At 34.5% G+C, this 25161-nt stretch overlaps 1 protein-coding gene across 5 annotated transcripts in view; it reads left to right on the top strand.

Annotated features, from left to right (window-relative positions):
• LOC126977255 (uncharacterized) overlaps window positions 1-25161 on the top strand; it is a 258799-nt gene that overhangs the window by 188390 nt on the left and 45248 nt on the right. The gene's annotated exons all lie outside the window — the stretch shown is intronic.

The following is a 25161-nucleotide window of genomic DNA, read 5'->3' as shown; positions in this document are numbered from 1 at the left end:
TATTACAATGTATTAAATTATTTCGTCTATCTATCGCATGTCACATAACAGCCGTCCGCGGAGAAGAGGTGAAGTTGAATCATTAATTTTAAGTACTGCTATCAAGTCAGATTAGTCAAGTAGTCAAAGCCGCCAGATTAAAGCTCTGGTTCCATAAGAGGGAGCGTGGGTTCGATGGATTTTTTGAATTGATAAAGCATAATATAATTATACTCTTTATTAGCCATCTATCAATAAGTACAGTTACATTTCCTATCTTAAATCTACTGTTACAATTTGTTTGAGAACCTATGTAAAACGCCCTGCCCATGACAATGCAGTGCCGCTCAGGATTCTTGATAAACCCAAAATTTCTGACCGGCACTTCAAATGCGCTCGTCACCTTGAGACAAAAGATGTTAACTCTCATTTGCCCAGTAGTTTCACTAGCTACATTTACACATTACTGCTTCACTGTAGAAATAGGCACCGTTGTGGTACCCATAATCTACCTGGCATCCTGTGCAAAGGAGCCTCCCACTGGTTATCTATAATATTGGATCGTTTTCTAATTGCATGTAGCCTCATTTTATGTTAAGTAAAAACATCAAAGCGCTAGAATCCTGCCAACACAGAATGGTACAAATTATAAAGCATAATATAAATAATTAATAAATATGTTTTTAAATTCGATTAGTAATAATATCGGTAACTGTAATGTAATCTATATATTATAATATGTATGTAAAAATTTTGCAGTTGTGTTAAACTTTCATTTTGAATTTCATAACTCGTATATAACATCGCTAACTGCGCAAAAAAATACATTCCTTTTTCAACATCGAACTACTTTAACGACACTCCTAACACCTGCGTGCGCAATCTAATTTAAAGCAAAAATTGTATTAAGAATTCAATTAAGATTTAACGCAATTTGCGCATGCGATGCTCTCCCGACGTCTAACACTAGTAAACTTTATTTCGCTCGTATTTCAGCCGAAGAATTCCCGCGTTCTTGTACTGTATTGACTTGTGGTCCACCATTATTCTCGGTAGATCTAAACTGTCAATATATGCAAATAGGGTTTATCTGATGGCCAGCACGTGGGCTAGTTTTGCTCCCGTGCTTTATTACAGATGAGTGGGGCCGATTCGACCCACGTGAACGATTGTTCCCGCATTAGAGGCTTGTCACACGACTCTAATTTTGCACGCGAATGTAGCCCTATCGTTTTCTAGTGCATGTTTGCAGTTTCAGACTATTTCTGTTATTTATTTCTATGAAGGTAAATATTAAAATATAATTGCACTGCGTGTATATTTTTGTCTTTTTTGTAAATTTCAATTCAAATTGATTCTTTTGATAAATTGCATGTTATAAAAACAAAATGTCGGCTTTAAAACATGGCGCACGTATAATTACTTGAATTAATACTTTTGATGTATGGGTTTTGTTATTAACTCCAAAACTTTTCGAATCCATACGAGCCAGGCATTCGTTTAATTAAACGGTTGTAAACAGAGATTTTAGCGTTTTATTTTATATTCGATGAACAGCGTAATAAGCTGAAGTATGTTGGTCTTATTGGTAGGAAATAATATGTTCACAAAGCTTCAATAATTTATTAATTCTACCTGCTACGGTATCTCATATGAATTTATATTTTCACATGTCTCCTTAAACGTGCTCCGTAAAGGTCACGAAACGTCGGGATAGCTAAAACAATAATAAAAATGTAACTTTCACAGAAAAACTAATGTAAAAACAGTTACAATCACACGCGTTTTAATCCTTTTAAAAGTGTTTCATTTAAATGTGTAACACTCGCGTTAATCAAAGAAAACACTTTGCCTCATATCAAGATTTCTTTGAATAACATTATTGCCTGGTTGCCTGGAAGAAATCGCTCTTAAGCGATAAGGCCGCCTATGGCTTGATAAGTACTCTCGATTTTTGTTATATTTAACCTTTTTATGGTGTGCAATAAAGATATATATCATTTCATTATTAAGGCTTTAATTTGAAGGAAATTATTTTATCTTATACCTATTTCACTATGAAAAACAATCTTATGACACGACTATGTGTCGTGTCTTGCTAAACATACTTTAAGTCACAGGCGGACTTTATGCCTTATTAAATATAACAAGTGGAAACCATAGAATTCATGTTCAGAAGTCACAATAGAGTTATGCAAAACAGTAGTCGGCCGCAAGACGTAATATTTGTATGGGAACACCAGATATCTTATAGCTGGCGGCGCATTTCACACTCCAACAAGGAAATGCATGAATTTAACATGAGCTTACAGTTCTAGCTTTGTTTATACAATTTTGCAATCTGTTTCACTATGATTTGTCTTACCATAGTTATTGTATATCGTCGCTCGATAGATTTCTTTTAAGGAAATGTTTAGTATTCTTACTATATAGCTTGTAACATTCTATTTTAAAACTAAATAAAATTAAATACCCACACTAGTAAATAATCTATGAACTGTCTTTGTTATTTACTACAAGCTGCTGCGACTAACTATTAATTGCTTACTTTAATACATAATTATATACTACTTTTTTGTCATTCAATCCTTTGCTAAATCATAAAAATTTGCGGGTTCGATACTCGTGAGCACGCCACATAAACTTTACCATGTGAAAAATAATTTTTGCTCAAAGTACTCCTGTTAGATACTTTTCAGCGTTCTATTTTTTTTACTTTCATCCCTTATTTCAACCCTATACAAGTGGAAATTTCAAAAACGCTAGAACATATAAATATATTTATTTCTTATCAAGTACCTAAATACAAAGTTTCATAGTGGCATCTTTGATAAAGACGAACTTCCATCTTTTAAAGGATTAAAACACGTGTAATTTTAAATGTGATTTCACATGCTATTTTGCGTAAAATTTACATTCGCCCTGAAAACGTAAATGGATCTGGAAACAGGTCTTGAAACGTGTGTATAACTAAAATAATAACAAAAATGTAAAATTTACGTGCAAAATCTCATGTAAAAATACACCTAAGTTACACGCGTTTTAATCCTATAAAAAGTGTTTTATTTAAATAATAAAACTAGTCATCCCCTCTTGAATTTTTTCGGATCTAAATTACACAGTAATCAATTTGTAACCCTTTGATGTCGTAATCTTTGAATATTGATAATTTAAATGTAGTTTGAATAGGAATTTGGGTACACACATTGTTATAGTCGAAATATATAAAACTGAAATTTTGGAGAATTAAATTAGAAAGTTTTCTTTGTTTTTAATTATTTTATTAAAATGTGTAACACTCGCGTTAATCAAAGAAAATACTAGGTTTTAATAGTCTTCGTGCTCATTATAAACGTGGAAGTCGATACTCCGAGTGGCTTACCAATCAACTGTTATAATTAACAGTTTATTCGATAATAAATATAAAAGTAGGTACTCTTACCAATTAACTGTTATAACAGTTTATGCGATAAATGTATTGTGTAACAGTGTCGCTAGTGTTTCATTACAAAACCACCTCTACACTTAAATAATTTGGCTTGGCCTACATTGCTCGAGATAAATCAAACTCTATTGTTTATATCGATGTATCGCTTATCGATCGTCATGATCGAATATGTCCTTGTTTCACTAATCGACTTAATTGTTTTCAAATGTAAGACGAGTGCTACGAAAGCCTCTAGGCGTTTTTATTTACACGAGTTCCATAGTTCTCGATTATTCTATTGTTCACTTTTTAATTACGTTTAATATTTTTTCGCGAAAACCTGACTAATATATTATAATAGGTAAATAACTAAGCTAAATAGCACGAGCTGTGAGAGCCCCGTCGAATTTAAACCAGCCATTTTGAAGATTAGCGGGAAGAAACAGACATTTTTTTTTTGAAAATTGTATTCTGGTATATTTTATTTGTCTATAGATAATTTTAACGTACACAGTACAAAATAATATAGTTAATGACGGATTGTTTTCCTTTGCATTATATTATACGGAATCGAAAACTGTCTGGATTTCGAAGCATATTTAATTTCTTGAAATAGACAAACCAGGTTAAGAAATAATATGGCTAAGATGTATATTATCAATGATGCAAATGATGCCAAGTGTTCATTAAAGGTAGGTCTCTGGTCACAGGGTTAGTGCAGGCAGACGCCACGAACCCATCGTTTCCATCAAATACAGAAGCCGGCCCACATTCTAGCGCTCTAAAATGGTCCAGCCACACATGGAGTATTGCTGTCATCTCTGGTCTGGCGCACCCCAGTATCAGCTCGATCCATTTGACCGCGTGCAACGTAGAGCAGCTTGAATTGTCGGGGAACCAGTGCTCTGTGAACGGCTGGATCACTTGGCGTTGCGTAGAGACATCGCTTCATTGTGTGTCCTCCACCGCATTTATCATGTTCCGAAGAGCTGTTTCACCTGATTCCTGCCGCCAAATTCCACCTTCGTACGGCATGCCACAAGTTAGGATATCATCCCCACCATCTGGATGTGTGGCGGTCCTCCACAGTGCGGTTTTCAAGGAGCTTTTCTTCCACGTACCACTAAGCTGTGGAATGAACTTCCTTGTGCGGTGTTTCCGAGACGATACGACATGGGTACCTTCAAAAAAAGCGCCTACACCTTCCTTAAATGCCGGCAACCCTCCTGTGATTCCTCTGGTGTTGCAAGAGAATGTGGGCGGCGGTGATCACTTAACACCAGATGACCCGTACGCTCGTTTGTCCTCCTTTTCCATAAAAAAAAATGTTTATCCATCATCAAGTGACGTATACTTCCTCCGCTTAGGTTTTTATTACCTTCAGCTATTGCTCCTCCTGCGTTAGACGTACCTTCAAGGTGTGAGAGGACGCTAGTGTCTATCATCTACAGGATCTACTTGACAGTTGATAACCTGCTCAACCCCAATATTTGCATATTACAAAATTGACTTGAGATGTCGCTCTTGCAAATGTAAACAATTTGTTATGTTTTAAAGTGACAACACGCGAACGAGGTCACATGTTCAAGTCCCGCTTCATTCATAAATAAAATTTTGTTTCCAAGTTTTATTTCTATCCCAAAATTAATAAAAGCCATCTGCTGAACACCACAACTGCTGAAGTCACGCCAAACTCATAATGACTTCCCGGCCACGTCAACTATGTATCACCATCAAACCAAGTGACCCTCAAGCCAGTCATTTTTAACATACGAAAGCATCATTAAAATCAAAACATGAAGATGATTTAGTAGATATTACAACATCGCATCGGTGAGAATGATTTCGACAATTTGACGCATGTAACAACTTCAATGGCATCGTTGGTTTACTCGAAATGCCTGAGGGCGTATTTAATTGTGAAGCAGTTCTATGTAGTGAGCATGATATTTACTAATTATTTTTAATTAAAGCGTTCTAATTTTTGTTTCCTCTAGGGAATATTTATTATAATGTTGCCCCAGTAACATTACAATCTAGGTTAACTTAGACTAATAAGTAATTCTACTTTAACTTGAAGTGCTAGATAGATTAAACTAAGAATGTGTCCATTAACACATTTCCTAATGTCTCTATTAATGGAAAGTGACTTTGTGTCTTTTATAATAATTGATAATTAATAACAAAGCATACTTATTGATCGACAAAGAACTGAATAAATTTTGTATTAAGATAAACATTTTAAAGTAAATCATCTTTATTCGCTTGTTCGGGTAAAGTCTGCTCGAGTGAATAAGCGCGCGATTAGTTAGAGCACAATATACCAGAGTAATATGTACACACACTTAATTATAAATTTAAATATATATATAGCTATTCGTATTTTTAACCTCATTCTTGTGAAGTTTTCATTCTGACCAAAGAGGATGTAAATAGTACGTAATAGGAGGCGGGACTGCTTAAGCAAAAATTGAAATTTAGTTTTGTATGAAACGTGCAGTGATTTGAAATTAGTTCGAAATAGTACAGTAGTAGGCGACGAAGAATAATCCGGCTAAGTTTGAAAGCGAAGAGTTGCTTAAAACGTAGTAGATTTCGGTAATCTCCGTTTTTTACAAGATTATAGCCGTCATCTGTCAATCTATCAATGACTGCACGTTTCATACAAGCGCTTCTTTTTTAGAGAGTCTCGCTAATCTGATTCTGTCGTGCGAAATTGTTTCGTTTTGAGTTTCTCTAAACAGACAGGCAATGGGCATTAGATTTTGCGTCACCTACGTACTTTTATAACTGCCTGGTTTTTTTGACTAGAAAGCACAGTATAGTAATACCAACTTTTCTGTGAAGTGGCAAAAATAGGAACTACGGTCGCCATGTTGAAATATCAGTCGACTGTCAGTGTCTACTACTTTCGAGTGTTCCGTGTGTTTTATTGCGATACTTCTGCACTTAAGCGTAAATATGCCCTCAGTTCACAGATTAGTTGGGGACACTGTAACCTTGACTTTGAGATAAAAGAAAATGATAGTTTAAAGTCATTGGCAACTTTTTAATAATATTTAATTATGCGCTCAGATCAAGTGACCTTTTACCCAGGTCGGCCAGTGATGAGGTCAATTGCATTTTGAGAGGAATCTCGAAAGGTTATCCGGTCATTATGAACTGACCCTATCGTTTCGTGTAGATTAAATTAAGATCGGAATATGTTGAGAGATTGTAAATGTCTTGCGAATAATTGGTATTAGAATAAGCAAGTGTAAGTTCATCTGATGGTGGGTAAGCGCAGCCTAGGAATTTGTTAGATCATTAGGGGATGAGAAATTATTTTCTTCAGGTCAAGCCTTCTGTTATATGAAATGAAGTGAAATTTATTTATTTGTATGAATCATGGTATCATAGTTCTTAACAATTGGTCGATACACAGCACATCGCCAATACATCGGCATACAAATATTTGATTGTCAATATTGGAATTTTTATATTAATTCGTCATTAATACACATTACATAGCTATATTTCAATAATTTAATATAAAATAAACATTATTTTGTAGGTACCACCCTCAAATAATAACTTTTAAATGCTATTATTTTTGGCTAAAGTATTCTATTAAACAAATTTTTTATGCATTATTGTTTTAGGCATCTCTCTAATATTTTTTGGAAGATGGTTAAAGAGGTAAATACACATAACATTTGCGTTATTTTGATGAAGCGCTGTTCTACAGTATGGCATCAAAAGGCGAGTTAATATTATTGTGTTTCTGGATTAGTATTATTCATGAGATATTATGTACTCGTGTCTGAGAATGAGTGTCGCTCCTGGACACGTGATTTTTTTTTATCATTGGTATCAGATTAGTATATTACGCTTAGTATTTAGTAGTGACAATCGCGGGTGGAAATGTCCTACTTATCTTTACAATTTTTTTCCAACCTGGATGGAAAGCTCGCTTTTAGTCCCTGGTATGAATGAGAAAAGTCGTCTTACCGAGAGAAAATCGGCCAATTTTCTCCCTCGTACCAGGGACTAAAAGTGAGGTTTTTCATCAAGGTGGGAAAAAAATATATTGACGTGTTGTGAACCTTTGTTTAGCGAGACAAAGCTTATAATTTATTATTATCTATTTCTGTGATGATCTGAGATAATAAATCGATCCTTTAAACGTTTAAGTACATAACATCCCTTCTTTAGAGATTTTTTTTTAATTTTTCTACTAAGCAGTGAAGCTTTGTCATCTAGACCTTGACTATAAATAGCAAAATATAAATGACAAGATTTTTTGAAACATGAAAAATATCAAACTCAAATAACATTTTGAGCGGTTAGTGAATTCATCGCGTGCCTTAATTATGCTATTAAATAACAATAGAAATAGCGATCTAATCTACTAATTTAAACATTAAAAGATCGACACGGTCGATTTATTTCTTAGAAAAAAGGGCAATATAAATATAAGAAGGCGCGATATGCCTGACAAGTTAATCACATTCTTTGTTATTATAACGATGGATGATTAAACGTTTGATGTTAAAACAAAAACACGTCCACCTTTTGATAAATGCTTGTCTCTCTATTATCATCCACTGAAACTGCGATTTTTTTTTATGGGACGAGACGAGCAGGACGTTCAGCTGATGGTAATTGATGCGCCCTGCCCATTACTTACATTACATTTGATTGGCACCACAATTGCCCTCGTCACCTTGAGACATAAGATGTTGAGTCTCATTTGCCCAATAATTTCACTAGCTACGGCGCCCTTCAGACCGAAACACAGTAATGCTTACACATTACTACTTCACGGTAGAAAAATGCGCCGTCGTGGTGCCATAATCTACCCGGAATCCTGTGCAAAGGAGCCTCCACTGGTAAAATGATTACGACTGGTACGATGATTAAGTGTCACGTTTATTCGGAGAAGAAGCAAATCGCCGGGAAGGTTTGTGTGTGAATTGTACCGACTTGCCTATCATCCTTACGATGGTGGTGATCTCGCCATCTAGTGTTTTGAAGGAATTGGGAAGCTCCTTTGCACAGGATGCTGGCTAGAATATGGGTAGCACAACTGCGCCTATTTCTGCCTTGAAGCAGTAATGTGTAATCATTACTAATTTCATTTATTATCATTATCATTGCCAATGTTTATGGTAGCAGTAGACTTGGGGGATTGGAGATCTATTTTAATTAATAAAAATTTAATTCTCGCAATCTGACTTCTACGGTGTCTAGAGAATACCACTGTTGAGAAGTAAAATTACCAACAAAATGCTGACTAGACACCATTTTGGTTCCTTTATGTCCATTTTGTTAATTTTGATTATTTAATTAATAATTATTATTATGTTTCGGTCTGAAGGGCGCCATAGCTAGTGACATTACTGGGCAAATCAGACTTGACATATATCTCATTGTGACGAGTGCAATTGTAGTGCCGCTCAGAATGTTTGGGTTTTTCAAGAATCTTGCGTTAAAAGAAAATAAAAAAAATTGCCATTTACAACCAAACTGTGGAATATTCCCATTTTCCGGGACTATGAATACTAACAAAACAATGCGTAAACTTTCTTAAAAGATCGCTAACTCCTGATGTTGTTGGTTATAATCACTTAACATTTGATGACCGCTACGCTCGTTTTCCTCTTTAAAATGTTTCTGGTGGTAAAAATGAAAGATCTACGAAATGTTTAAAACTTGCAACGGTACGGAAAACGGTGTTTAAGAAAATAAGTGATATAATATTTTTATTTAGCCGGACCTGTGCCAAATCTTTGTTATGACGTCACGTAATGTCTCATTCTAATCACACCAAGTTTCTCCGAGACCAGTTTGACCTTGCCTTAATCCGTATACTGTACTTTGTCACTTACAGCTTATTAAGCTTCGGTGACGCAATAGGTAGAACGAATAACTCTTCTTCTTCGTTGTTACACTCTTGACAGCGCGCTCGTGGTCATCTCGAAGTGAAATCTTTTGGGGCAGATGTAATCACATCGCCCCACGAAAGTTCGCCACTTTTCCCTGCTAGCCGTCAGTCTGGTGCACTCATTCAATGGACCGCCCACAGCGGAGTTAATTTGGTCGGTTCTTCGCATGGGCGACGGTCCCCGCCCTTCGGTGCCCTCCACTTTGCCCTGAACGACAAGGTGCTCAATGCACTCACTCTCGCGCTAGGAGACGTGTCCGAAGAACTTAAGAATGCGACTCTGTATTAACACCGAAAGGCGTTGTTTTATGCCAAGTTCTTGGAGAATGGAAACGTTGGTGCGAAACTCGGTCCATGAAACTCCTAGCATTCTCCTCTAGCACCACATCTCCAAAGCATCAATTTGCTTTTTCTCGGCTTGTCGCAACGTCCACGTCTCTGCGTCTCGATAACTCTAACCATTGTCAAAGAATATGTAATAGTAGCAAATACAGAAGACTCACTCCGGAAAATCAATTAAAAAAATAGGAACTCTTCCGGCCCTACAATAAGGTGTAATTCAGATCGCACAGCGGTAATAATCCACATTTTTATTCACTTGGAAGTTGCCTCTCTTTCTATCGCGTGACTCTTACCTCTTCTAGCGACGTTAGGGTTGTCTTCTTTACCTAAAACGAGCAACTTTTTTGCGGACGCCTCTTGATCTAAATACGAAAATGAATACTCTCAGGCTACACTAGTTATATTTATTCCAGACCCATAGCGTACTAAAAATGCCAACCTCATTAGTAGAAGTATTTTTGTGTTAAAATAAAAAATTAAAGAATGCAAAAAAAGGCGTAAATTCGTAAGAATTCGATTGTATTCTTAATTTACATGAATGTATCGTCATTTGATCGAGACAATGGCGTTATGTTCACGCGCCGAGAGTCGATCGCGACGACCTTCGACACACCCACCGATACTGAGCCACTGGGAACAGGATATGAGGCGACATTACATTTAAAAATGTATAATATATTTTATTGTCATAATCAATTTCTATTTTTTGCGGAATTCTTCAACATTTAAATCACTGGAAATACCTGCTCATTAAGAGGTAACTATAGTTTAGGCCACTCTCAGTTGAATGAATTCTAAATTAATATATTTGTCGCGCTGACGTGGGTAAGACTAAAGTCAGTACGATTACAACAACTACAGCTCCGACTAAAAATAATGAGTAAAAACCTCAAAAAACGTTCCCTGTAGCCTTCATCAAAACTTAAGCAATTGGTAACGATATTTTTAAAGGAAATATTCAAAACTCAGGCATGTCAATAAGGGACGAGACGAGCAGGACGTTCAGCTGATGGTAATTGATTGAGAGACATAATATGTTAAGTCTCGTTTGCCCAGTAATTTCACTAGCTACGGCGCCTTTCAGACCGAAACGCAATAATGCTTACACATTACTGCTTCACGGCAGAAATAGGTGCCGTTGTGGTACCCATAATCTAGCCGGAATCCTGTGCTGAGGCTCTTTTAGTTTTTCCGCTTTTACTTTCAGATTTTTATTCTAATCTTTTGTTAGAGATCTGTTTGAAGTAATCTAATCTAGTACGTAATATTAAAATAAGAATAATTATTGAAGTAGGCGTAACTCTGCGAAAATCCAAATGTTTTGAGTTTTCTTTAGTGTTAATTCCGCCAATATGGCACCAAAATATAGCGCCAAATTCTGAATTTGGCGAGTCAACATCTCCTGAGGATGCCTCGTGTAGAGGCGAAACACGTGTCGAATTGTTCGATGACAAATATTAGCGGAATTAACACAAAACATTTGGATAAAATAAGAATGTCAAAAAAATGCAACAGAGATACACATAATTGATATTGATCTTATTACAAACATTATTAATCTGGGGTTAAAAATTAAGGAGAAAACAGTCAGGAATTTGTATAGAATAATCGCTAAAATTTCCTCTTAAAGACCTAAAAGGCACTCCACTGTAATATATATTTTGCATAAAATTTACGTCAATTTACAGTTGACACTTTTATCGCACTTTTAATTTGCAGATTTCTTGAATTTCAATTACTACATTAAGTCTATCGGCGGTTTTATTTTCCGAGTTAATATATAAGTGGAGCGGAAACGAAGAGGGAAAATAAAGAAAGTTTGATTCTATTAATCGGTAATCGCGAGTTAAACAATCGGAACATTATCGAGAATTAATCGATTACTTTAATAGAAGTTATCTATTGTAGCTGTGGCTTTAATGTAAAAAAAGTTTCCTATAATGTGATATTTTATTTTTATGATTTTTTATTTATATATTTTGATATATTTTTTATCCAAATGATTTGAGTTACTACACTAACTACGAACTAACTTACGAACTACACTAAAGGTGTTAATTCCGCCAATATTTGGGACAATATTTCCGCAAATCTGGCACGAGATTTTGGCGAGTCAACACGTCCTGGGGATGCCTCGTGTGGAGGCGAAGCACTTGTCGAATTGTTTAAAGACAAATATTGGCGGAATTAACACTAAAGAAAACTCAAATCATTTGGATGATTATAGATTTCCGCAAAGTACCGCTTACTTCAAAATTTTTTATTGATTTTTAACTGTTTTCCATATTGTTACTAGGTTCTTACCTTTTTGGTAATTTAAAAAAAAGGTTTGATCTTTCTTAGTTTTTATATGCTGTATATCAGCTTGATGAACATATATGTATGCATTGTTTACATTATTTATGTATATGTGTTCAACGTAAGATGCATTACTTCCAAGACATCCAACTTACTTCAAAGTTTTCACATATAACATGACAAAAAAATATGCTAAGGTACCTAACTTTTTCGGTAGGCATTCTTGGGAAAGAAATCCATAAAAAACTGGTAACTCTTTGGATCCTTATACATAAATTGAATCTAAAGTTCAGTATAATATATCACTTATGAAAAATCTGCAATAAATATTATAAGGGTGGGTAAAATCGTGACAACTATAAAATATCGTATTGTAAATGATCTCACGACACGACTAGTCGGACAGTCACCCGCATCCTTGGCACACAACTTGTGCGTTCCACGGATCACAGAACAGAATACCGCTATTGTGTTCCGACCTACGAGGTGTGAGACACATTCGATTGTGTTTGATCAATGTCGAATCCTCTGTTTGTGAACGCATCATATTTTTGTACCACTAAAGTAAATGTAGTTTACTTCAATGGTACAAGAAACTTCAATGTTAAGAACAATTTTTTATTCTACTCAAGTCAATTTCCTTATATGCAAATTTTAGGGGTTGAGTAGATAAAGTAAAGTAAATCTTGTAGATGAAGCCGCAACCTGAGAGTTGAACAAGATATTGAACGTGACGTCGCTCGAAGGGTTGGCTCAGTGGAAGAGCGCTCGCACCGATCGCGAGAGGTCGTGCGTTTCAAGTCCCACATCGATCATAAATGTTTGTTTTCAAATTTAATTTGTGTACATGTAAAAAAATTGTCGTGGCTTTTTCATTCCGGTTTTTTCTACCGTTAACCAAAATTTTACGGTATTTGGTCAATGTTGTGAAAGTTAATTTTAAAGGGATTTTTTTTAATTGCTTTTGAATGTTTTTTTACGTGCTCTGTTGGCTCACTCATATCATTTTATAACTGTTAAAGGCAGGTGTGTTCCCTTAACATCAAGTGTTTTATTTCCTCATTATGGTGTGGTTTCTCATACTTTTTTCGTCCGTCACATCAGAGAACTGACGCGTGTGTAGATTACGTGGATTGCCACGACACAATGTGACAGTTGAGTGGGTATTTTGTCACAATTTAGTGGTTTCTACTTTTTTAGGCGCTACGCGGCACCATACTTCGTTTTCCGAAATAATAATGATGAAAATTCATCAGATATGTTTAAAATATTCGCCAAAACAAAATACAGACAGACATAAATGTTAATAAGTTATATATATAGTCTTGGATTTTAAAACTACTTTTTATAGAATAGTGCGTATTATTTCAATTTACATAACTTTGAAAAACTTACAATAAATATCACGTGAGCTACAACAATACTTAAGTGAAAACCACTTTTTAGGCTTAGCTGTTTCTAAGTCAAGACAAACGCTCAGACAATTTTACTTAAACTATTTATTTAGTGTTGGTAACATGAATACGAGGTATAACTTATTTTTTTGAAATAATATTTAATACAGATACCTTCAGAGACGAACACAATCTTAATATATGTAAATCCAATGTCCAGATGTTTGTTTCCAGTGAACTCCTAAGCCAATAAATAAACAGATTTTAATGGGGATTACTTCATGGAGTGCAGTTTAGTCAAACTTGAGAGATAGGATAGTTTTTATTTCGATTTAGGACCCATACTTATTTAAAACTATTTTTATTACAAATATTTTTTTTGTATGGACATAATTTCTATGAGAGAGTTTATTGACGCACGGTTTGACAGTTCTGCTGTGTAACAATTTCATTATAGAACAAGCATATCTTACGAAATAATTCTTAATGTTATGAAATTTTATTGACAAATCCATAAAAAACAACGTCTTACTATGTACAGAACAACGTCTGTCGGGTCAGCAAGTTTGATTATATTTAGAAACAGAAACTTCCCTAAATTCTTGTATTACATATCTTGTCCAAACTTAGCGCATAATTATTGCTATATTTTAGTTCAAAATTTAACATAAACAATTTATTAGATATTATCAAGCTGCAGACGAAATAAAAACAAAATTTAAATTGGTTCTTCATTCGCACCGTTTTTGATAACTAATACTGGTTATTATCTACCAATTTTATGATCGTTTCAAATTCATATTACCGATCTTTTCCACTTTTATCGCTAAATTCGTGAATCAAATATAATTTTGTGAAATTATATTGGAAGAATGTAGCATTAAGTTCATGATATTAACCTGTTTATAAACTTTGAACGATAAAATTACGAAAATTTAATAATGTGGGAAATTGTAAATTCTAATGGGAACTGTCAATATATCATGTTAATTTTATCTTCACAAACTCGTAACACTCGCGATTTGTATGACACTTTGTAGTAGCGTACGTGAATCGCTCAAAATAGAGATATTCAGAAAAACTTACTTAAGGGAGATTTTCATGCGATTTTCTTTTAGAATTGCTAAAAATCCGGGTCAAGTGCGTGTCGGCTTCACATACAGAAGTTCATTATTTGTTCAAGTTCATCATCAGAAATTAAACCAGTCCTCTACCAGACCGCGTCCGATGGCTCGGCCGTACCCAAAGAGGATCTAAATACTACGTAATAAGAGGCGAGACTGCCTAAGTAATAATTGAAATTTAGTTTGGTATGAAACGTGAAATAGTAATTATAATATGGCGACGAAGCATAATCCGGCTAAGTTTGAAAGTAAACAATTGCTTAAATCATAGAGGATTTCGGTTATCTCTGTTTTTTTTAAGATTATAACCGTTAACTGTCAATCTATCAATGAGTACACGTTTGACACAATTGAGTGAATCGTTAGAATTTCGCTAGGCTGGCCGTACCAAATCCCATCATAATATGTTTAGATAAGATAATAGATTAGATTAATGAGATTTGACTTCTTGTCACTGACCTGTATAAATACCACTGGACAGGCTATTCCATATGTTTGACAGCAAATTTGTTGTGCCTATTTGGAGCGCCACTCGCGAGCGTCCAGCGAAATTATTTTGACGTTTAATACAAATGGCTGCGAAGGAACGTACAATACACTGAAGTATTCTTGCATTTTAAAATAATTTCGTTCATTTTCCATGTTATTTATACTTCAAGAATCAACGTTATAAAATACCCTTTTTTTTGTAAATAGACTTCCACCATCTATCGATGTTTGCTGAGGTTGTCATCACTAGTTTTAGTACCGCAGACTCTTGCTACATGGCCAACGGTGCCAAAATAGCGAATATCAAAAAGGCACAAAAGCACTTTGACAGCCGCCAGTCCAGTGGTATATAGTAGAGGTCAGTGCTTCTTGTACATGTTGACTCATCGACATCTGACATGAGACTTTTCAAGCTATACCTCTTGTTGATCGATTAACGTGATCGGAACCATTTAATCGCTTACTTCCGCAATATTTACTTATGCTCACGAGTTTTAGTTTTAGTTGACCAGTTTTATTACATTTTTTTATGGACAAAGGAGGACAAACAAGCGTACGGGTCATCTGGTGTTAAGTGATCACCGCGATTAAGGAAGGTGTACACGCTTTTTCTTGAAGGTACCTATGACGTATCGTCCCGGGAACACGTGAAAAAAAGCTTCTTGAAAAGCACACTGTGGAGGACCGACACACGATGATAAACTAAATTGTGGCGTATCGTGCGAAGGTGGAATTCGCCAGCAGGCATCAGGTGAAACAGCTCTTCGGAACACTCCTCGTGATAAAAGCGGTAGAGAACACACAATGAAGCGACGTCTCTACGCAACGCCAAGTGTTCTAGCCGTTCACAGAACACTGGGTCACCGACAATTCGAGCTGCTCTGTCAAACGGATGCGATTAAGTGGACATGCTTTATTATTAAGATCCTTACCAGAAAATAGTACGGAGACAAAGCCTAGCGGCGTTATTAAAGCCTACGTAGCCTTGGCCATTCATAACAAGTCACATACAAAGACTGACCCATGCTGAACTTTACATTAAATGCGACCTTTAACAAAACAATGATTATGGCACATTGTTGTTGTTAATTAGTAAAACATGTCGGAAATTAAGGAACTGTGTAAAGTAATGTAATTATAAATGAAGCTTCTCTTTAGTTTTTTGAGTTTCTGGATTTAACAAAATCTTGTTAAGGGGGCTGTTGAAAATAAGTCAGCACGGTGGTATCATATATTTTGGCTTGCGCTTCCCCGGGGCTTAAAAAAACATGGAACTCCCAGGCCCAAGGGAGGCGACTTAGGGTACTTACCAGTGGGAGACTTCCTTGCACAGGTTGCCGGCTAGATTATGGGTACCACAACCATAATGGTGTTTGAAATTAGACTTAACATCTTATGTCTCAAGGTGACGAGCGCAATTTTAGAGCCATACAGAATTTTTGGGTTTTTCAAGAATGCTGAGCGGCACTACAATGTAATGGGCAGGGTGTGTCAATTACCATCAGCTGAACGTGTCGCTCGTTTCTTTTCCTTATTGTCGTAAAAAAAATTATACAGTCAATGGAGCCTGGCTCTGAGTCAATTCCTTTTGATAGCAATGACTGCTGCACCTTAAGGGACCTTAATAAATATTTTTTTTTTAATATATTTTTGTGTTATTTTTATTCGTCGTTGTTTTCTAATCTCTGTATTTTTTTTGTCTATTATTCTGTGAGGTTGTTTTTGTGATTAAAAAAGTTTTTATTCATTCATTAACCATTGGCCTGTTATAAGTAGTTACCTAAAAACAAATATTATATTTGGTTCCTCGAAAAACAATAATTACAGATGATATAAATGTCTTATAAAATTTCTCCTCTAGTGACACAAAGAAATGGCTATTTAGCGATAGTAATTTTTTTTAAATTTTCGCTTATTTATTTCATTTGACACATTTGAAAAATTCTTTAGGTACACCTCAGCCCTTTATTTCATGAATAATGTACGAGCTTGGGTTATCTATGCAATGCTCGTTTAGCAATAGTCAACAAGAGATAATCAGCCAAAGAAAAATTATCCATAGTAATTTATACACATATATATATATATATACAAAATCATTATATTATATTACGTCATGCAATTCTTAGCTTGCTACTTTGCTAACATATATCAGCGTAAATCTATTTTTACACGCTTATTATAAGCTTCACCTGTATGTATGTTTGTTTGTAACCGACTCATTTAGGTGCAATTTCGACCCACTTTAAACGTCCAGATTTCGTTCAAACTTCGTAGATTCATCGAAGGTACATATTAATACAATAATTTGATACAATTATTCCATTTCAATTTGCAAAATAAGATTTTTGTTAATTATAATTTCTTCGTATTCGATAAGGTTTTGATATTCATTTTAAATTTCAACTATTATCTTTTCTACCAAAGCGTGTTTTTTTAGATTATTTAAACAATTTTTATTTTGGATAATAATACAAATATTAATGCTCAAAAGTCTTTAACAGTTTTATTATAATATAACTATAAATCTGTGTAGATAGGGCTTTGTCTAGAATAGCGCAAATGCAACTTCACCTTCCACCATCTTTATATAGCAAACATCAATGGTATATTTTTTCTTGAGGAAACAGCAAGTATGGGAACGATTTCCCGCGCATAATTGTTGTAAATCGTTCGAGTGGCTCCGGTACCGGCCAATCGGCTTTTACTTTCATTGAAACGCTTCCGCGAATGAAAGTGTTTTAACCAATTACCGACGTTATCGAAACACTATAATATAGCGTGAATTTATTTGAGAACCAATTAGCACTCAATTCTAGGTAGTTCCATGACCTACTTGCAATGAATTGCTGTTTTTTTTCACTATTTCTCATCGTAGGTTCAACTAAAAGGTGTATTTTTTACGGTATTATTCAAAAAAGAGCCGAATCACGACTGAATTTAAAATAAAAAAATAACTTCTTTATCGTATCCATCATTACTGATGATCATGGTTGGTGGCTCTGGGCTCGAATGGAAGCCTGCCATCGATTAACATCTTTGTCGAGTTTTCTTCTCACCCCCTGCTGTCAGGGCGGAAGGAGCGTGTTAGAGCTGAGACCTTTACCCTCACACTTCTTCTACCAAGATATTGGGAGAGGTATCTTTGGGTATTTAACATGCGTCTGCGCTATTCGCTTGGATTATTCGTTATTTTTCCTTTCCTTTAAAAGATCATCTCTCACCAGTAGGAGGCTCCTTTGCACAGGATGCCAGCTAGATTATGGGTAACTCAACGGCGCCTATTTCAGCCGTGAAGCAGTAATGTATAAGCGTTTCTGTGTTTCGGACTGAAGGGCGCCGTAGCTAGTGAAATTACCATTCACGACTCGTGGTCACACCAGTTTGTCACACCAGTGTGACTACGAGTAATTTTATTTCCTCGTGGTCACACCAAGGGTTTTACTACACCCTGTTGGTAATTGATATAAGTGATGTGTCAATTTCTATTCTCATGATATCGACATTCTCGATAGTTTAGATAACGAATGATTAAGAATGGAAATTGTTTTTTCCTCGCCTTCACACCGTGGGTTTAACTAAACCACTTTAATAAGATATAAAATTAGTTAAAACGTTAGTGTTGTAATAAATATCATATGTCGGAATAGGCAAAGATGGAATAGGAAATTACTAGGCAAATGAGACTTAACATCTTATGTCTCAAGGTGACGAGTTGTAGTTGGAGTTATTGAGATTAATAGTTTTTTTTAATTGTTATTATTGATTAATTTAATGTTTTTAATTGCAGTAATGGAGATTATTTTCATCATTTCAAATATTTTAGGCAATTTACCTTGATAGTTTCAAGAGTTTTGAGTTAGTTTTAAGATGACCCAAATGGTGAAATAACTATGTTATTTTCTACGTTATATAACCATTTAATTAATAGGCACTGCGATTTTGGATATGGGTTGCACTAACTACGGGTTACAATAAAATAACCGCCACATTTAATTGGTTTACGAGATATAAAGGACTTAAGGTGGTATTTTCTGCTAAGGTCAGGCAAAATATAAGGTTCTGCCAAATTATGATTAATTCGAGCGTGTACGATGCCGATGTCCGATAAATATAAGTAACTTGATACAGGTGCAAAAACTAGAATCGATTCTTAGAAGATCAAAAATAGTAACTAATTTATTTATTGAACAGCTACCGGATGTCATATATATCGTAGTTCGGTTAGTTTTGTTGGTAAATGGATTAGTGATGGGATATATTAGATTTTATTTATTTATGTAGAGTCCTGACAGATTCAGATACACTTTGATAAAGAGATTTTTCGAATCGTTATTTTTAACACCATTTAAATGTTATTTCCATTCAAATTAACAAAAACATAGGTTTTTTATGGCAAAAGGAGGACAATCGAGCGTAAGGGTCACCTAGTGTCAAGTGATCACCTCCATCCACATTCTCTTGCAACACCAGAGGAATCACAGCAGCGTTGCCAGTCTTTAAGGAAGGTGTACGCGCTTCTTATTATAATATTACTTCTCATTTGAAAAGAAATAGTCAAAAGGACTTACAATGCTTGAATGTAACAAAATACTTTATTATTTCAAGGTATGCTTAATGTAATAATTTAAATTTAGATCGTTAAATAACGTTTTTTATAACTTCCTGATTTTCACAAATTAGACAGTTGCAGTCCATGTAATTATAATACAGTTGCCGTGACAAATATCGTTACTAGAAAGCCTTCCGCTAATACGATTAATCACGAAAAACATTGTGTTTTGCTGTGAATGTAAAATTTTAAGACTATTTGTATATCATTCCCTACTCTCTGGTTTGTAAAATCAATTCAAAACATGACTATTTAAGAATATTTCTTGTCTGTTACTAGTATCTATCTATCTAGTATTAACCTAAATTCTACAAAATAAAATATAAATTTCATAAATTGCCTTATGAATACATTTAAAATAGATCATAGCTTAATTTTGCTACTTTCATCACAGCGGTATCTAATCTAAAAATTAATCTATATTACTACAAATTTAAAATACGATTTAAAATCACTTATCAACGTAGGAAACTACAACCCATTCGAAAATGTACGCCTAAGAACTGAGAAGAGCGGAGCAAGAAACTCAGCGGGCTTTTCATTTTTTTTTTTGCTAAATTAAATTACTTTTATTCATTTTAATAAAAAAAATGAAAATTAATACAAACATTATAATTCAGTACAATGAAATTTATTATTTAATTAACTACATTTTGAATTTCGTTACACATTTGTTTTGTACACTTTCTGTTTTCGAGTTGTACAAGCTTATACATAAACAACGCAAAGACTTACTCGACTAAATGGTAGTTAAGTTTATTTTTGTTTCTTGTTTCTACCAAATTCGCCAATGTGTCTATGAACATACATAACATTAACAGAAATATCCTGATATGCAAAATATAAAATGTTTATTTCTTTAAATTTTTCTCTTTATGACTCTTTGGGATGATTTGATTAGGACATAGGTAATAAATAGCGCGAATACGCGAGTACCTACTCTTCCGCAGCACAAAAATGGTATTAATATCGACTGCATTGCTCCTTACCAAAATACTACTGGATTTAATACTATGGAAATATTTAAATGTATACATAAAACATACAGAAATATCCAATCATCGGTAAACTGAACAGATTCACTAAATACCTTTACACTTAACTTAAGATACAGAAGCTTCAAAGATACTTCCGCACTTAACTTCGCAATATTGAAGATAATAATCAGAACAACATCTCATGAATTAATTAGGGCGTAATATTCAAGGTAAAATTATACAATAGCTATACTAATGATCGACTTGAGACGTTTCGTCAAACTAATAAGAGCTAAAGTGGAATAGTCGAATACATTTCTCGGGCGGAAACACCGTTTCATTAGTTCGTGACTCAAAGAGTTAATGGCAAAATATGTAATTGTGTTAGATAACGGGTTGCAGTCGGTTGTTATATGGATACCATTGCATTAAGTGACACAGCCTTGACTTGAATCACGCGTGCCCATGGTCAAACTACAATTATAATTTAGACTGTGGTCAAACAGTATGAATTAATTATGGTTCTTAACTTTAGCCTAGTTTTAGCAGTGCTTATTTCCCGTACAGTTTCTTTGTTTAGGTTTTGTGCTCTAAGTACTTCTATTTTAACGTTCTGTTCTCTAGTAGTTCCATTTCCTATGTTATTAGTATTTTTTTGTCGTGATCTTCAGGTAAAATAAGATAACACTGCGTTCAAGAGTCTAGAAGAGCTTGGCAGTACCACAGGCTGTCAAACTGTCTGCGATTTATAAATTCTATGACTTGACCTGCAGTCTCGTTTGTTCTACTATTCAATAATCTCAGCAGAACCATTTCGTTTCTTACTTAAAAGTCCACATGATATCCTGTTTTAAATTTAATCTATCAAATAGAGTTCATTTTTCTGTCAGTATCTAGGTATATTTTTAGAAGAACGCTGATATAAAATTAGTGTAGCTGAAAAGATAATTCCTCCTAACCTAAAAATATTCAATTCTTTCATTCGATTATTACACAATTTCAATTTTGTTTAATTATGGAAATGGTAGAACCCTAGTACTTTGCTGCAGAGAAAACTAAACTTCAATAAATAACACGATTTGCTGATTGTTTGACAGCAGAGGCATAGAATTTGTTGATGATATATTGTTCCTAGTTGAAACACAAGTCATAATAACGGCGTACTAGACGATCAATCACACAAATAGTTCGCAAAAGGCGCCACGCGACAACCTCGCTGCACCCCGCCCTGCCACGCGCCAAGGTCGCCGCTCACCATTCTCTGCTACTAACTGGTTCGACGACCTATCGACGTATGCCACTTTGATGCAAGAAACTCTTAGATTTAACAGCTAGTACTTTGTAAAATTATGCAAATCTTCAACAAGACCTTATTTCGAACGGAATTACTTTCTAGGGGCTCCTAGATTTCTTTCTCATTTTTGTAATGGTTACAATTTGTTTGATTCTGCTACTTAGTATTTCGACGTAATGACACTTTGATGCAACAAACTCTTGCATTTAACAGCTCGAACTTTATTGATTTCTTTAATCTTATATATCTTTAACTTGCTACTTAACTAGCATTTCATTCGAACAGAGTTCCTCTCTCCGCGCTCATATGTATCTCAATTATTAATAGTGGTCACAATGTTTTGATTTGCCACTATGATTCAAGAAACTCTTGGATATAACAGCTAGTACTTTGTAGAATTAGAGTTCCTGTCTCGGTGCTCCTAAGTGTTTTTCACATTATAGTAGTGGTTATAATTTGTTTAATTCTGCTACTAAGTACTTCGACGACCTATGCCACTTTGATGCAAGAATTTAACAGCTAGTACTTTGTAGCATTTTGCAAATTTTCAACGAGCTGCTTAACTACCATTTCTTTCGATTGGTGTTCCTGTATCCATGCTTCTAAGTGTCTTTCTCATTTTATTAGCCGTTACAATTTGTTTAATTCTGCTTGTAAGTGCTTCGACGACCCATGCCAGTTTGTTTGAAGAACCTCTGGGATTTAACAGATTGTACTTTGTAGAATTATGCAAATCTTCAAGTTCCTGTAGGTTACAATTTGTTTAATATTAATAATTGATTTAAAGCCCTGCTATGAATGTGTTAGATTGTGAATGATTTTCTTTTTTAAAGCCAATTTGATGTTGCTTTTACGTCAGACTGTAATGCATCAATGGCCCAATAAATCTTCAGAAATTCCAAGTCCGCGACGGTGTTGCGTGTCGACTGCATTAAATATCACTTTTGTGTCATAATGCTTTACGAGCCGTCGCTTCAGTTGTTACATACGATTAATATCATGTAACAATACCGTTGGCTGGCTTACATTTGCAAAAGTATTGTAACATTGGCCTTGTACAGTTAGGTTACCTATATTAAAATGTGCCTTGCGAGATTCTCTGAATAAAGGAACTGACTTATTCAAATACCTATCTGCTTATAATTGAACTGTTGCGTATAAAAAAGAAAGCATAGGTAGCAAGATAAACAGCTAAAGACATATGTTTTAGAAATTCTATTCAAAGGGAGGTGACAGAAAACGAAAACTTGAGTATACATGGCATAAAATAAATTTAAACATATATCGTATTCCAGTTTAGTATAGTAAATGGGTATTAGAAAAACTATATAGATAAAACGCTATCTTACTAAGTGCAAATAAACCTTTTTAATACTTTTATTAAAGAAACATTTCATATTACATAACATGGTAGCCATTTTGGAATCTGTCATATTGCTTTTGTTATCACAGTGGCAATAGGCAGTCAAATTTTTTATTGCAGCTTACCAAATACAGTCTATCAAGACTGACGGACTTGCCGACAGAGTAAAGTTATAATCTTAAATCAAATTATATATACATGTATAGAATCGTATAAATATACGTCTAGATATACTGTGACATCTGTGAAGACCTCTAAAAATTAACCTCTATTTTGAGCAATGCACGCATTACCAACACAAAGTGACATACAAATTGCGAGTGTAACACGTAGCTTGTCACCCACACTAAAGCAATTAACCTGGCTTGTTTTCATCGGTTGTGTAGCAGCAAGAGGCTCTAGGACGTATAAATTATCTAAGGTTATAAACTCAAAAAACTTAGTACGACGTACGTAATAACAAGAATGTTAATTTATTCATGAAGAAAATACAAAATTACAAGTTTATTAATAAATAATAGCTAAAGAATACGGAGATTTATAGGGAATAAAGTATAATAAGACAAAACAAAAATTCCTTAACCAGTCAGTTGGTAAACAAAGTAATCTATGAATACTACAAACGCGTCAATGAAGAGAGCATGTAAGTAGTAGACGTAGAAACAATACAACCTCACAATTCAAACGAAGCCTACTTTCAATAGAAAACTATCAGTATTGAATGGAATTCAAACAATGAATTATATCGAAATAGAAATTACCAATCGGTAACCGGCGACATACGCCTGTATCCACACAGAATGACAATGAGAGACGAACGTTGATTCTCATAGCGAACAAGAAACGGTTTTGAGAAAACAATATTCTGATACGTGTTTGTTGTTTAAAGCGTTTGACAAATTCCTTTCGTGTATTTCTATTATTTGTATGATGTGAACTTTACTTTTCAGTAGGTAGTAGACGATCTAAGCTATCTAACGCTTGGGTAAAGTCAGCAAGAATCTAGATCTTGTTTAAATTAAAAATTCGTTTCAATATTTTTCTAGCCTAGTTTACGAGTCAAAAGAATTTGAATTGAACCTGATTTACTAGGTTTAGGTATTCTAAGAAGAGTCAATCAACAACGGTCATGAAGTTTATTAGAGAAAGACACTTAAATCTTATAAATATATGAAATGGTATTGCTAATAAAATGGCAGTTTTTGTAGTTTGTCATTATCAATTCAGCATACAATAACTTTTTGGTGGATTGATCGTTAACAACGTTTTAATAGCTTTTGATCTGTTGATGTCACACAATTAATTTAGTACATAAAATTGGTCAAAAATCACCTGTGAAATTACACCTACTATAAAAAAAATTGCGTGCATACTAAGTACACATGTCAGAAGTGAAACCTACATTCTGCATGCACCTCTTAGCTGCATATGAAGTCCTGGTTGCTAGGATGACACATGATTTCAACCACTATGAAAGACATGACTATCACCGCTACCATATTTATGTTCTCCTGGTGTCTATATAGTAAAACGTCATGCGCATGACGTCAGAATATGTTAAGGTATACTCGTGTAATACATCTCATACAATCTCTTCTTCAACTATGATCGCCTGGTACCAAAACACTATATAATGCTTCCTATCTCATTTTCTCCCACGTTAAATTATGAATTAATGTGTCCCTCTTTTTACTGCCGCGCTTTTTCGTTTCTTTGACTTTCAAATCACAACGATGCTAATGAAGTTTTCCTCATAACCTAAGCTTACCTACTATTAAATAATTTGATAATATTTTTATACAATAAGTACTTTTTTAAATACCCCATTTGAATGTAAAATATAAACTCAAAGTGAACAATGAAAACAAAGAAAATATTTAACCAATCACAGGAAATATTATTTTATTTTATAGAATTTTGTTTACGTCAATTTATT

Source organism: Leptidea sinapis, chromosome 44 (assembly GCF_905404315.1).
Source record: "Leptidea sinapis chromosome 44, ilLepSina1.1, whole genome shotgun sequence".
Lineage (NCBI taxonomy): Eukaryota > Metazoa > Arthropoda > Insecta > Lepidoptera > Pieridae > Leptidea > Leptidea sinapis.
This window is presented reverse-complemented; position numbering and strand designations above follow the sequence as displayed.